At 34.7% G+C, this 11,964-nt stretch overlaps 1 long non-coding RNA gene across 1 annotated transcript; it reads left to right on the forward strand.

The window, feature by feature from the left end:
* The first annotated feature begins 4,380 nt into the window (after positions 1-4,380).
* Positions 4,381-10,288, forward strand: LOC146999371 (uncharacterized). The gene is made up of 2 exons (XR_015042786.1): positions 4,381-5,961; positions 6,104-10,288. It is a non-coding gene; the product is annotated as an uncharacterized LOC146999371 (long non-coding RNA).
* The last annotated feature ends 1,676 nt before the right edge of the window (positions 10,289-11,964 follow it).

Here is an 11,964-nt window from a genome sequence, read left to right on the forward strand (position 1 = left end):
CATAGTCCAGTCTAGAGCGGATAAGCGCTCTGTAAATGCGAAGCATGGAGCAACGCTCTGCACCCCAGGAGGTGTTCGCCAACACTTTTAACATATTTAGTGTTTTGAGACACTTCTTTCTCAGGTTTAAAACATGAGAAAGGAAAGTCAATTTCTGGTCGAACGTTACTCCTAAAAATTTTACTTCGGGCGCAACTGGAATAATTGTACCATTTAGATATAACTCAGGTTCAGGATGGAGACTTCGCTTCCTACAAAAGTGCACGCACACAGTTTTCTGTTTCGAAAAAGTAAATCCCTGTTTGTCTGACCATTCTTGGATCTTATTCAGAGCCATCTGCAATTGCCTCTCTATGTATCTCATGTCTGCTCCTCGACAGCTAATCTGTAAATCATCTACATATAGTGATCCTAAGATGGTGTGAGGAAGTTCTTTTAATACAGAATTTATTTTTAAACTGAACAGCGTTACACTAAGCACACAGCCTTGAGGCACACCCTCTTCCTGTTGAAAAACATCCGAAAAAACAGAGCCAATCCTTACTTGAAAAGTTCTAGCGTTCAAGAAATTCTGTATGAAAATTGGTAGGTTGCCGCGCAAGCCACTCTCGTGAAGATCCCGGAGTATACCGTATCTCCATGCCTTATCATAAGCTTTCTCAATGTCGAAGAATATTGAGACAAGGTGACTTCTTCTGACAAAGGCTTTCCGAATAGATGTCTCTAATAGAAGCATATTGTCTACGGTCGTTCTCCCCTGTCGAAAACCGCTCTGATAAGGCGATATAATATTATTCTTTTCCAAGAAGTAGACTAGGCGGCTGTTTACCATCTTTTCAAACAGTTTGCAAACACAACTGGTAAGGGCAATTGGCCGATAGTTCGAGGGATTCCTCGGGTCTTTCCCTGGCTTCGCAATAGGAATGACAACAGCTCTCCTCCATGCACTGGGAAATGTACGCTCCTTCCACACTCTATTGTAAAGTGTGAGAAGGGCACTCAGTGACTTATAGGACAGATGCTTTAGCATTTCATAATACACGCCATCCAGACCCGGACAAGACCTATGTGTCTGCAACAAAGCTCTCTTTAGTTCAACCATAGTAAAGTCTCTATTGTACGGCTCAAAGTTGGAAGAGTTGAAAGCGATGGGATTTTTCTCAGAGCGTTGCTTGATAGAAAGAAATGCAGGTGAGTAATTTCGGCTGGAAGAAACGGCAGCAAATGTCTCACCAATTGTATTTGCAATTTCTTCTATGGAGCTAATCACTCGGCCATCTTTTTCCAGAAAGGAAAGTGAGTGGTCTTTATACATTCCGCATGCTTTTCGAACTCTTTCCCAAACCCGCTTACTAGGCGTAGAGGATGTTATTGAGGACACATATGAAATCCAGGAATCCCTCTGGCTCTGCCTTCTTACTTTCCGTGCATTTGCTTTGGATCTTTTAAAAGCTATGAGGTTTCGCAGAGTAGGATATCTACGAAAAATACCCCATGCTTTTTTCTGTTTTTTCAGTGCTTCATGACAGTCGCGATTCCACCATGGTTTTGAATATTTTAGTAGTTTTCCTGATGTTCTAGGAATGGAGAGCATAGCTGCCTGAATAATAGTATTAGTAACAGCTTCAACAGCGTCATCGATATGCGCATCTTCTACCATTTCATCTGTGAGCTCTGCAATGGAAGAGAAGAGTTCCCAGTCTGCCCTGTCCAGTATGAATCGAGGGGATCTCGACATGGGGTTTGCTCCTCTTCGTGCAAGAGACACAAAAATAGGATAATGATCGCTGTTGTACAGGTCATTTCCGACACTAAAAGTGCAAAATGGCAACAGAGATGGTGAACAGATGGCAAGATCGAGAGCGTGGAATGTCCTTGAAGGCTCATGGAAGTATGTATCTTGCCCATTATTTAGGAGACAAAGGCTGTGATCTTCGATCATCTGCTCAATTTGTCTTCCTCGGCAATTTGTATCTTTGCTACCCCAGAGTGGACTATGGCCGTTAAAATCTCCTATTATAATATAATGCTCAGGCAGCTGCTCTATTAGATTATTTAAATCTTGCTGATAAATGTGCTCATTTGGAGGCAAATACAAAGAAACAAATGAAACAACAATATCAAAATTTATTTGAGTAGCGACAACTTGGAGGGATGTCGTCAAAGGAAGTACATTTGAGGGATAATCCAGTGAGGACAGGAGACCTACTCCTCCACTGGCACGCTCACCTGCAAGGTTATCCTTCCTGACGAAAGAAAACCTCCGAAGTTTTGCATGGTGTTCTGGTTTCAGATTTGTTTCCTGTATTGCGAAGCACACAGGATGGTACACATTTATTATAGATTTGATGTCAAGCAAATTTCGGTGGAAACCGCGACAGTTCCATGACACGAGGGTGGCCATTATGAATGGTTTTTGTTTTTCCTGTGCTGTTCTTTTGTTTTTCGTGGAAGTAGATGCCTGGGAAATTCCAGACCCTCTTCCACTTCCATAAAGTCTGAATCCGCAGATTCAGAAATCATGTCATCAAGAGAGCTATTGCTGCGACTTCTATTTTTATTTGATATTTTTTGTGTGGCAGTTTTCGGCTTACTTTGAATAATTGTTTCTTTCTTTTGTACTATATGAGTTGCATTTTCTTTTTTCTTGTTGGATGTAGACGGTTGGGTTTTATTTGGTAGGGTCTGTGTGCCTATTGATGTTTGGGTGGCGACTGTACGATATGATTTAACAGCACTGGCGTATGATGAATTTGGTCGAAGCTGTGTGCTCTGGACTAGTCTTCTGGCTTCGGCGTAAGAGATGTTCCTAGTAACTTTTGCAGTCTGGATTTCTTTTTCCGATTTCCATTTTGGGCACAAGCGAGAAAATGCTGGGTGGTCACCCTTGCAATTTATACATAAAGGCGCAGCGGTACAATTATCAGAATCGTGGCCAATCTGTGAGCATCGGGCGCATGTGAGGCTGCCACGACAAGACGTCTTAGAATGGCCGAAACGCTGGCATTGGAAACATCGCATAGGGTTTGGAATATAAGGTCTTACAGGAATATTTAGATATCCGGCCTTAATATTCTTAGGCAGATCAGGCGTGTTGAAGGTAAGGATCACGTGTTTCGTGTCTATCAACTTACCTTCTTTACGCATCTTGATCCGCCTTACACCGCAGACATTTTGTTCGGATAACTCAGAAGCGATCTCTTCTTCAGAAACATACAGAAGGTCGAATTCTGAGATTACACCACGACAATAGTTCAGTGACTTATGGGGTGTTACAGTGACATTCGCTTGCCCAAGTTTAGTAATCTGAAGTAAAGAAGCAGACTGGGTGGCTGAGTGTGTATCAATAAGCAAGTCTCCGGAGCGGAGACGCTTTATGTTTCTCGGCTCACCAATACAAGACTGGATGTATTTGTTTATTACGAAAGGAGACATCTTATGCATTTCGCCAGAAGGACTAGAGATTACTAGGAAACGGGGACTATTGTTATGATTTTTTTTATTTGCATCTGTCCGTAATTTTTTTGCAGAATTTTCAGAACTAGGTTGAGCGACAGGTTGAGTGACTGGTTTAGTAGGAGACGTTTCAGAACTAGGTTGAATGATTGGTTTATTAGTAGATGTTTCAGAACTAGGTTGAGTGACTGGTTTAGTAGGAGATGTTTCAGAACTAGGTTGAATGATTGGTTTAGTAGTAGATGTTTCAGAACTAGGTTGAGAGACTGGATTGACTTCAAAGTTTTTTAATAAAAAAATATGTGTATTTGCCATATTGAAAATAGAAAAGATTCGGGTCCGACGGCCCCGCCCACCACGGAGCCCAACAAGGGAACACAGATTCCTGTGTTAGGGCTAGCCGGACCTATACGCAAACTGAAGCCCCACAGTCGGCTTTCCCGAAAGCAGGTACTCCCGAGAGCTTGACCTCAAGCCACTGACACAAGGACTAGTGACCAGCCGATTGACACCCGTGAGGACGACTAAGGTGCCTCCCGTTTAGCTGAAGCAGAGGCCAAAGCAGTGTGTTGGGGACAGTACCTCGCCCCTCAACTACCAGGACCCTCCTTTCCAGCGACACGGGTCTCCACGCACGGCAAACACGTGGGCAGTTTTCTCGCCACTTGAAAACTAGAAACAAGGTCTGTTCTAGCCTCTCGTGACGAGCCCCAAACTCCGTAGAGAGAAACCACAAGGGAGAAGGGAAGGGAAAAAGATCCAGCCAAGAGGAGAGGAGACGGAAAAGAGGATAGATCACTGGGGCTCCAGGATCGTGACACCCGTCTCACCAAGAAGATGATCCCCTGAAGGGCTAGGGTACCTCGGGATTGCCACACCCGTACTCACAAAAGTGAGCCCCCTGAGGGACTAACCATTCCGAAATCTGTTTATCAATTTCACGCTGTTCTGCGCGGGGAGGGGCGTCGCGGCGCGCAGTGAACTGGAAGTTGATTTGTCAAGCACTATCCTTATCTTCAGGGCAGATGTTTTTATTTTATTCGACTTATAATGTAGTATTTCATCTCGATGTACTCCATCTTTGATATGATTTACAATCAAATTTCTCGTCATTATAAATCACGAATACAAATCAAATTCCTCGTCATTATAAATATGACGAATACAAATCAAATAGTTTTCTGGTTGCAATTTTCTAATTTCGACTATGCGTAATGTATGCTTTACGCATGCGCGCGTTGAAAGAAATGTTTAATAAAATAAACAAGTATATATTAAGCTTTTTTTTGTAAATGTTGATACCCTTTAGATTATAATTGCTCTTTATTTCATATGTTTCATATTTTTAATTTTATAATTTCTGCATGCCATCTTACCAGATTTAAACTGATGATCTATAATCCGAAAAAATCGATAATCCGGAATCGCCGAAGTCCCGACGAGTCCGGATCAAAGACTTTTGACTGTATATGAAAGATATTATGCTTTGCAAAATAGCATTATTCTCAGAGTTAGTCATGTGTCAAGAACTTTGGAAGATAAATTTGTCTATGTTTCATGCAATGGCATCACATTGCTTTTAAATCACTCAGTATATTAATTAATAACTGACTGCTTAAATCTGAAAGATACAGATTTTATGGTTTGTGAAGCGGCAATAATTTCGAAGGGTTGCTTCTAGATTCTTTTTGTTTAACTTATCTGAGTGATGACTGTGCCTGTGGATTTTATTTTATCAGAGCACGATTTTATATATTAATGGAAACAAGAAACATTTTATATCATTCACAGACAATGCAAGAGTAATGTCTACTGTGTTATAAATGAAAAGAAACATACAATGATTATAACTCATTGGTATATAAACATAATACAATTGAATGCTGCTATAACGAACCCAGCTTGTAAATGACCATTTTGATCCCATCTACCCATCTAATTTTCTGTACACTTAATATTATTTTATAGTGTTATAGTAAACTTTCAAAAGTTTGAAAATTGGATATAACAAAGTGTATGGATATCTCTGATCGATTTTTGTGTGTGTGTGTGCGTTTTATATCTTTTTCCAAAGTTTATCGTCCAAGCAGTATGGGTTTAGCCATGAAATTTCCAAGTTCTTCAAAATGTTATGAATAAATAGTATTTTCTTGATTATAATTAAAAAAATAAAGGACTCTCTCACTTTGTACTTTGATTCTTTTTCTTCCAATAAATATCCAACCCTAAATTGGACAACATTACAAATTGGCAGAAACTTCCATGTGTAATGAATAAGAAATCCATCCTTCTATACAGAATTTTATATCTATATGTTAAATAAAAAGGTTTCTAACTCTTGGAATCATCCAGATCTAAAATGTTAGGATCCACATTCCGCTTATAAAGAAAATGACCTTTATATTGCTTTTATTATTACCTTCACACCCATTTTTCAGTATATTTTAAGCATATATTGGTCCTGCAAGATAATTGTGAACCTACTTCTAGGAGAATGAAATTACAGTAAGTGTGTATTAGAACACTATATTGTTTATGTGGCTACTGAACTAAAATATGAATGGGTTCTTTGATTGAACTGTCGGACAAAACAAGGTTTTAATGTTAAGATGGAAATTTTTAAATTTTTTTTTTTTTTTTTATTCAGGCATAGAGATGTGATCAGGAGTTTGAAGTATCATTACAGGAAGCAGCTTGTTTTTGTGCATTTTGGAGAGTTTGCTGTTTTCTTTTCCCATTTTTGATCAACTAACACTAGAAAATTTTTGATGGCATGTTACAGAATCAACCATATGAAATTGTTTTCAATATGCTGGTCTGGTAGAAGGCATTGAAAAGGAGTGTGTTGGTAATATTATTACATGTGAAGATCCAAATGATGAAAATACTGTGACAGAAATGAAAATGAGAAATTCTGATGTTGAATATTCTTTTGATAGTCAGTAAAATGTTGAGAAAATACAGCACACAGAAAGTGAATCCCCTACACAGCAGATGCCAAAGCTAAACTGTAGAACCAAACGTGATAAAATCTAGCAGAAAGTTATTTTCATACTCAGCAGTTATGTAAGGTATAAATTCATCAATATATTTTGTTAGTCATTTTTTAGTGTTTTTATATTTAATGGTAAATAGTTATTCAGATTTTTAAATGTGTAATTCGAGGGGAGGATCAGAAGTGTGGTACTCATGCTAAGCGACTTATCATATAACAATTATTAACATACAGTTAAACTGGAAAGGAACAGCCAACAAATATAATAATTATAATTAAATTTTAATGTTATTTTATCTATTTATTTTTTATTTGCCATTCGATTTTCACATGATTTTGTGAAATAATGGAATTTTCTCTTTAGATTGAATATTGTGAATCAAACTTCCAGTACTTTGAAGCTCATTATAACGGGGTTCAATTGTACTTCATTTTAATTAGTAAAGACTTCATCTAGAGATAAATGTTTCTTTTTGAAAGAAATGCGTGCAATTTTGTACAAACAAACATGTATGATATACATAAAAGGTTTTATCTTAAAAATGCCTCTTAAATATCATGCACACTTCTTTTAAAATATGACAGTAAATAGTAAAACTGTGCATTTATGATTTAAATATTACAATATATTTTTTAAAAATTTTTGTCCCACTGCATGGAATCTGATGTAAATGGATTGATATCCGTATTAAAGCCATAAAAAACAACATTAATGTAGCTCTGGCACCACCATCTGGATTCCAACCTCATCAAATTCATGTGGTGACGATACTATGAAAAAACTGAAATTATTTTGACAATGTTAAAGAAATTGGCAATTTTAATCCAACCTGAAATTAATCAAGTGAAATCTATTTATTTTTTGTACTTATGGTTGATTTAATAAAACAATGATTCTTTTCACAAAGTCTTACTATGTAACATTACAGTTGCTGCCATCTAATTAAATTTCTTACCACTGTTTATGTGTAGTGCAAAGTGGTGTTCCATTAACCAAAAAACACCATACATTTTAAATAATAAATTAATAAAGTGTTTATAAAAACAGGATAAATTAAGATTTTTACTAAAATGACAGAATGCTGCATTAAAATTTTATTTGATTTAAATTAAATTTATGACATGCAGAAATTATGAAGATTATATTTAAAAAATTTATACAAAATTTCAAAATAAAGTTTGCAAAAACACTATATTATGCAGATTACATAGGTGGTCTTTACCATAAATGGTCCGGCATGTATAAATGTCTTCAAAATACAATCAAATTTGGATTTAATCATTAAATCCAAATTCAACAAAATCCTTTTTCTTGTTAAATGATAAGCAAAAAATGACCATTTAATGAATATTTTGCAGGAATTTTATAAACTTCCAAATTTTCTCATTCTTGACTTTAAGAATTATTGTGGATACTTATATTAGCACAGCCATTTTGACACAATTTCATAATATTTTACAGAAAAAGAGACTGGTGAATTAAAATTACAAATAATTATTTATTGTATACATTTTATATTCTAAAGAAATATTTATTTTAAAAATCAAACAATATAACTTAGAAAGGCATTTTTGTTTCTTCTGCATTAGTCAGATTTCCATGGAAATCGCTTGAAGATTAAATTTAAAGCAATTGTTTCCTGAAGTGATTCTGCAGCATAATCATGTATTCTTGTAGAAATTTTAGCACAGTTTCTTCCATTGCAATCAAATCTCTGTCATGTTTTAAAACTGAGCTTATATATATATATATATATATATATATATATATATATACATAATAATTTATTTCCTAAACAGTATTGATTAATTGATTATATTATCTCCTAAGTTTAATATATATATATATATATATACATACTATATATAATTAATACAGTCAAAAGTCTTTAATCTGGACTCGTCGGGACTTCAGTAATTCTGGATTATCGGTTTTTCCGGATTATAGAGAATCAGTTTAAATCTGGTAAGATGGCATGTAGAAATTATAAAATTAAAAATATGAAACCATAATTTATGAAATAAAGAGCAATTATGATCTAAAGGGTATCGAAATTTATAAAAAAAGAAAAGCTTAATATTTATTTGTTTACTTTATTAATTATTTCTTTCAACACGTGCATACGTAAAGCATACATTACGCATAGTCGAAATTAGAAAATTGCAACCAGAAAACTATTTGATGTGTATTCGTGATATTCATAATGATGAGGAAATTGATTTAAATTATATCGGAGTACATCGAGATGAAACACTACATTTAGTGAGGAATTATAAGCCGAATAAATAAAAACATCTACTCTGAAGATGAGGATAGTGCTGACAGATCAACTTCCAGTTCATAGCGGTCCCGCCACACCCCGCAGAGCAGCCTGAAATTGATAAACAGATTTCGGAATGGTTAGAGAAACAAATCACCTTTCTGTCACTTTCTTCATGCCTTTATCCATTTTTTGCAGCAATTCCACTTTTTGTTTAATGGGCATCGAAACATGCTTTCGCTTTGTAGATCCTTTGGCAGCTCCAGAATTGGAAACTCTTTTTGACATAAAGGAAAGTTCAAGCTTACTTTCTATAAAATTGCTCTAACAGTCTGCAAAAAATAATAAGCCAGATCCAATTAGAAGATTAAGGAACAACACAATCTGCAACGTTAACTGAAATAGATAATTTTAGCTTAGCTTATACCGTCCGTTATACATTAAACGCGCATGCGTAAAGGTATTATGTGCAAGCGTGAACGCATTATGCGTTTATGCAAGCACAGAAAGTTTGTAGCTTTGGTACGAATTATAGATCATTCCGGATTAAAGACTTTTGACTGTATATTATATATATGTAAGAAAAATGCAATAACAGCACAATTTTGGAAGCACTGATGTAAGAAAACTGAGATGTAAAAGCGTCCATCCATTTTAAAGAAGAAGCAGTCGAGCCCGATTAAATTCCACATTTATTAAAATTATCATCTGTGGCAATTTGGTGATTGGTCAAGAGGCATCTGCATTAAACGTTATTTAAGATCGCATGATTAATTTGAATAACGTAGTTTAGACTTACGCTATTTTTAAGATAGAGAGATGAAGTCCCCAAATTAAATTAAAAATAAAAGAGGTTATAGCCAATTAAAATTAGAAGTTTGCTTTCATATTTTTTATTAACAAAGTATGATAGCTCTTTCAAAAAAAAAAAAAAAAAAAAAAAAAATTTGGTGACCTCAAAATTAACATTCTAAATTTGGTAATCTGCCCCTAAATTCATCTCTTCTCACAGGTTCCAGATTTTTCTATCTTACGTTTTAATGCAGATACCTCTTGTCCAATCAAATTAACTGTAAACCAAAACTCTGAACTGAAACTTTTCCGACTCTCGCCCTTCTTCCTCTGAAATGCTCCGAGACTTTCCCAATTTCCGCATAAGCTCTCCTGCCGGCAAGATGCTTTTTATATACTCTGCTGCCACTTACTTGCTTAAAACGACGTCGTACTTCAAAATACAACTTACTGCATTCAAATATAATTAGGAATCATCTCGTCTGATAAAGGATGATTTGATATGCATAAAAAAAATAAAGATTGTGATTTTTCAAGATACATTGTGCTAAATTGCATCATCATGCTTTCCACTCTGTCACCTTCAAGCCACTATTTTGTGGTCTTCTCGGTCATTTACGGTATCGCAAGCTGTTTGTTTTAGTATCGCAAGCTGTTAAAGTTCCAGTGCCTTCATCTACACATTTTTAAAATCATTAAATATATGAACAAACATAATTTGTCAATCAAAACTGTTGTAATTTAAAATGAAAAAAAAAAAAAAAAAAAAAAAAACCTATAAAAATGGCAACTTCATTCATTGAAATTGAAGAATTGTTATGTGCATGTTGCCAGACTTTGGTACATTCTGAAAATTTAAGAATTTTAACTAAGATGATTGTGTTAATACATAAGTATTAAAAAAAATCACAATTAAGTAAAGGCATTCAGCAGAGAGCAAATATTTTTCAAATTTTAACATTTTGATCTTTTCCTCTTATTTATTTATTGTAAATGCATTTTTATGACAAAAATATTCCCATGCTCGAAAAATTTTCACATCCATTTATCCCTTTACTAGTTTTCCTTTATACTGAGATTAGTTTCCTTGTTTAAAGCTGTATTTTAAACATTAAAAGTTTTGTTTTTAACAATTTAGTTAAATTATACTTAAATATGAATGTGTTTAAGTTATTTATTTATGTGCTAATAATCCCAATTCACTGTTAAAAAAAAAAAAAAAAAAAAAGAAAAGAAAAGGAAAAAAAGGATATGTAAACAAAATTCATGAAGACATAACCAATATATTAAAAATGAAATAAAGACTTAAATGTTTCTAAATTGTTCCGTTTACTAAGAAAATTATGTTGAGTAAATCTGAAGGATGATCATTTTAGCCAAATGAAACTCTGGAACGTAAAGGATAGAAGTAGGTATAAATTAGAGACCTTATTAGTTACAACACTTGCCAAGAAGAGCAGGTGATGATAGGATAATATACATGGTATACAGATAATGGTGTAATATAATGTAACATGTAAAAAATTTTAGAAACACTACTAAAAATGTTTCTAATATCAAAATAATACATCTTAGAATTTTAAAAATCCAGTCTGTACTTACGGTTTTATTACATCATTTACATACATTTGTAAATAAAAACAAATTTAAGAAGATACCAGTCACACTTTTTTCTGTACTTGCGTATTAGCGCAACCACCTTGGCACAAATTGGCAATTTTTTACGGAAGAAAATGGTAATTGGGTGAATTTTCAGATTGCAGCTTACAATAGATATGGTTACCTGAAGAACTGTTACGTGCACGGATATCAGAATTTGACGACTTCTACTAAGGTCATTGTGATAACACGCAAGTACCCAATTTTCATCAATGTATATGTAACTGGTATAGTACAAAATCCAGCATCTTATGGAATAGTTAGACATTTTATAGAATGCTGAAAACTGGCTGGTATGTATGATACGATAAAACATTTATTGCCTAGGCATTTTACAGAATGCTAAATGACAAATCGGCAAAGTATGAGATACATCTCCATATTATGTGTTGTTGCTTATCCTCGAAAGATCTGACGTATCTCGTATCAACTCCAGAAGGTTGTTGAACGCCAAAAAATCAATAACAGTGAGGGGGATCGAATGTTCCACCTTAGAAAGTCCGATTAACTCCATATTATATACAATGCAATGGGTAAGTATATAATAATCCTAGCAATATATTGATAGTTGTAAAGAGTGTAACAGAGGATGGTTTTTACTGACTTGGAACTTCTGGAAGAATTCTATAACAACTATATACAAGATCACAGTTCATTTTATGTTCAAAGAACTTATTGCTTATATTGAAGATATTCCTGATCACAAAATTCCTTTCTGGTTAGTTGCAATTGCTCAGTCAAATGGAAGTGGCGAGGGATTTGTCAACTGTATGTGTAAAACAAAATGCTGAAATATGAAAT

Source organism: Stegodyphus dumicola, chromosome 1 (genome assembly GCF_044657685.1).
Source record: "Stegodyphus dumicola isolate Sdum_Otavi_A_Nest chromosome 1, ASM4465768v1".
Taxonomy (NCBI): domain Eukaryota; kingdom Metazoa; phylum Arthropoda; class Arachnida; order Araneae; family Eresidae; genus Stegodyphus; species Stegodyphus dumicola.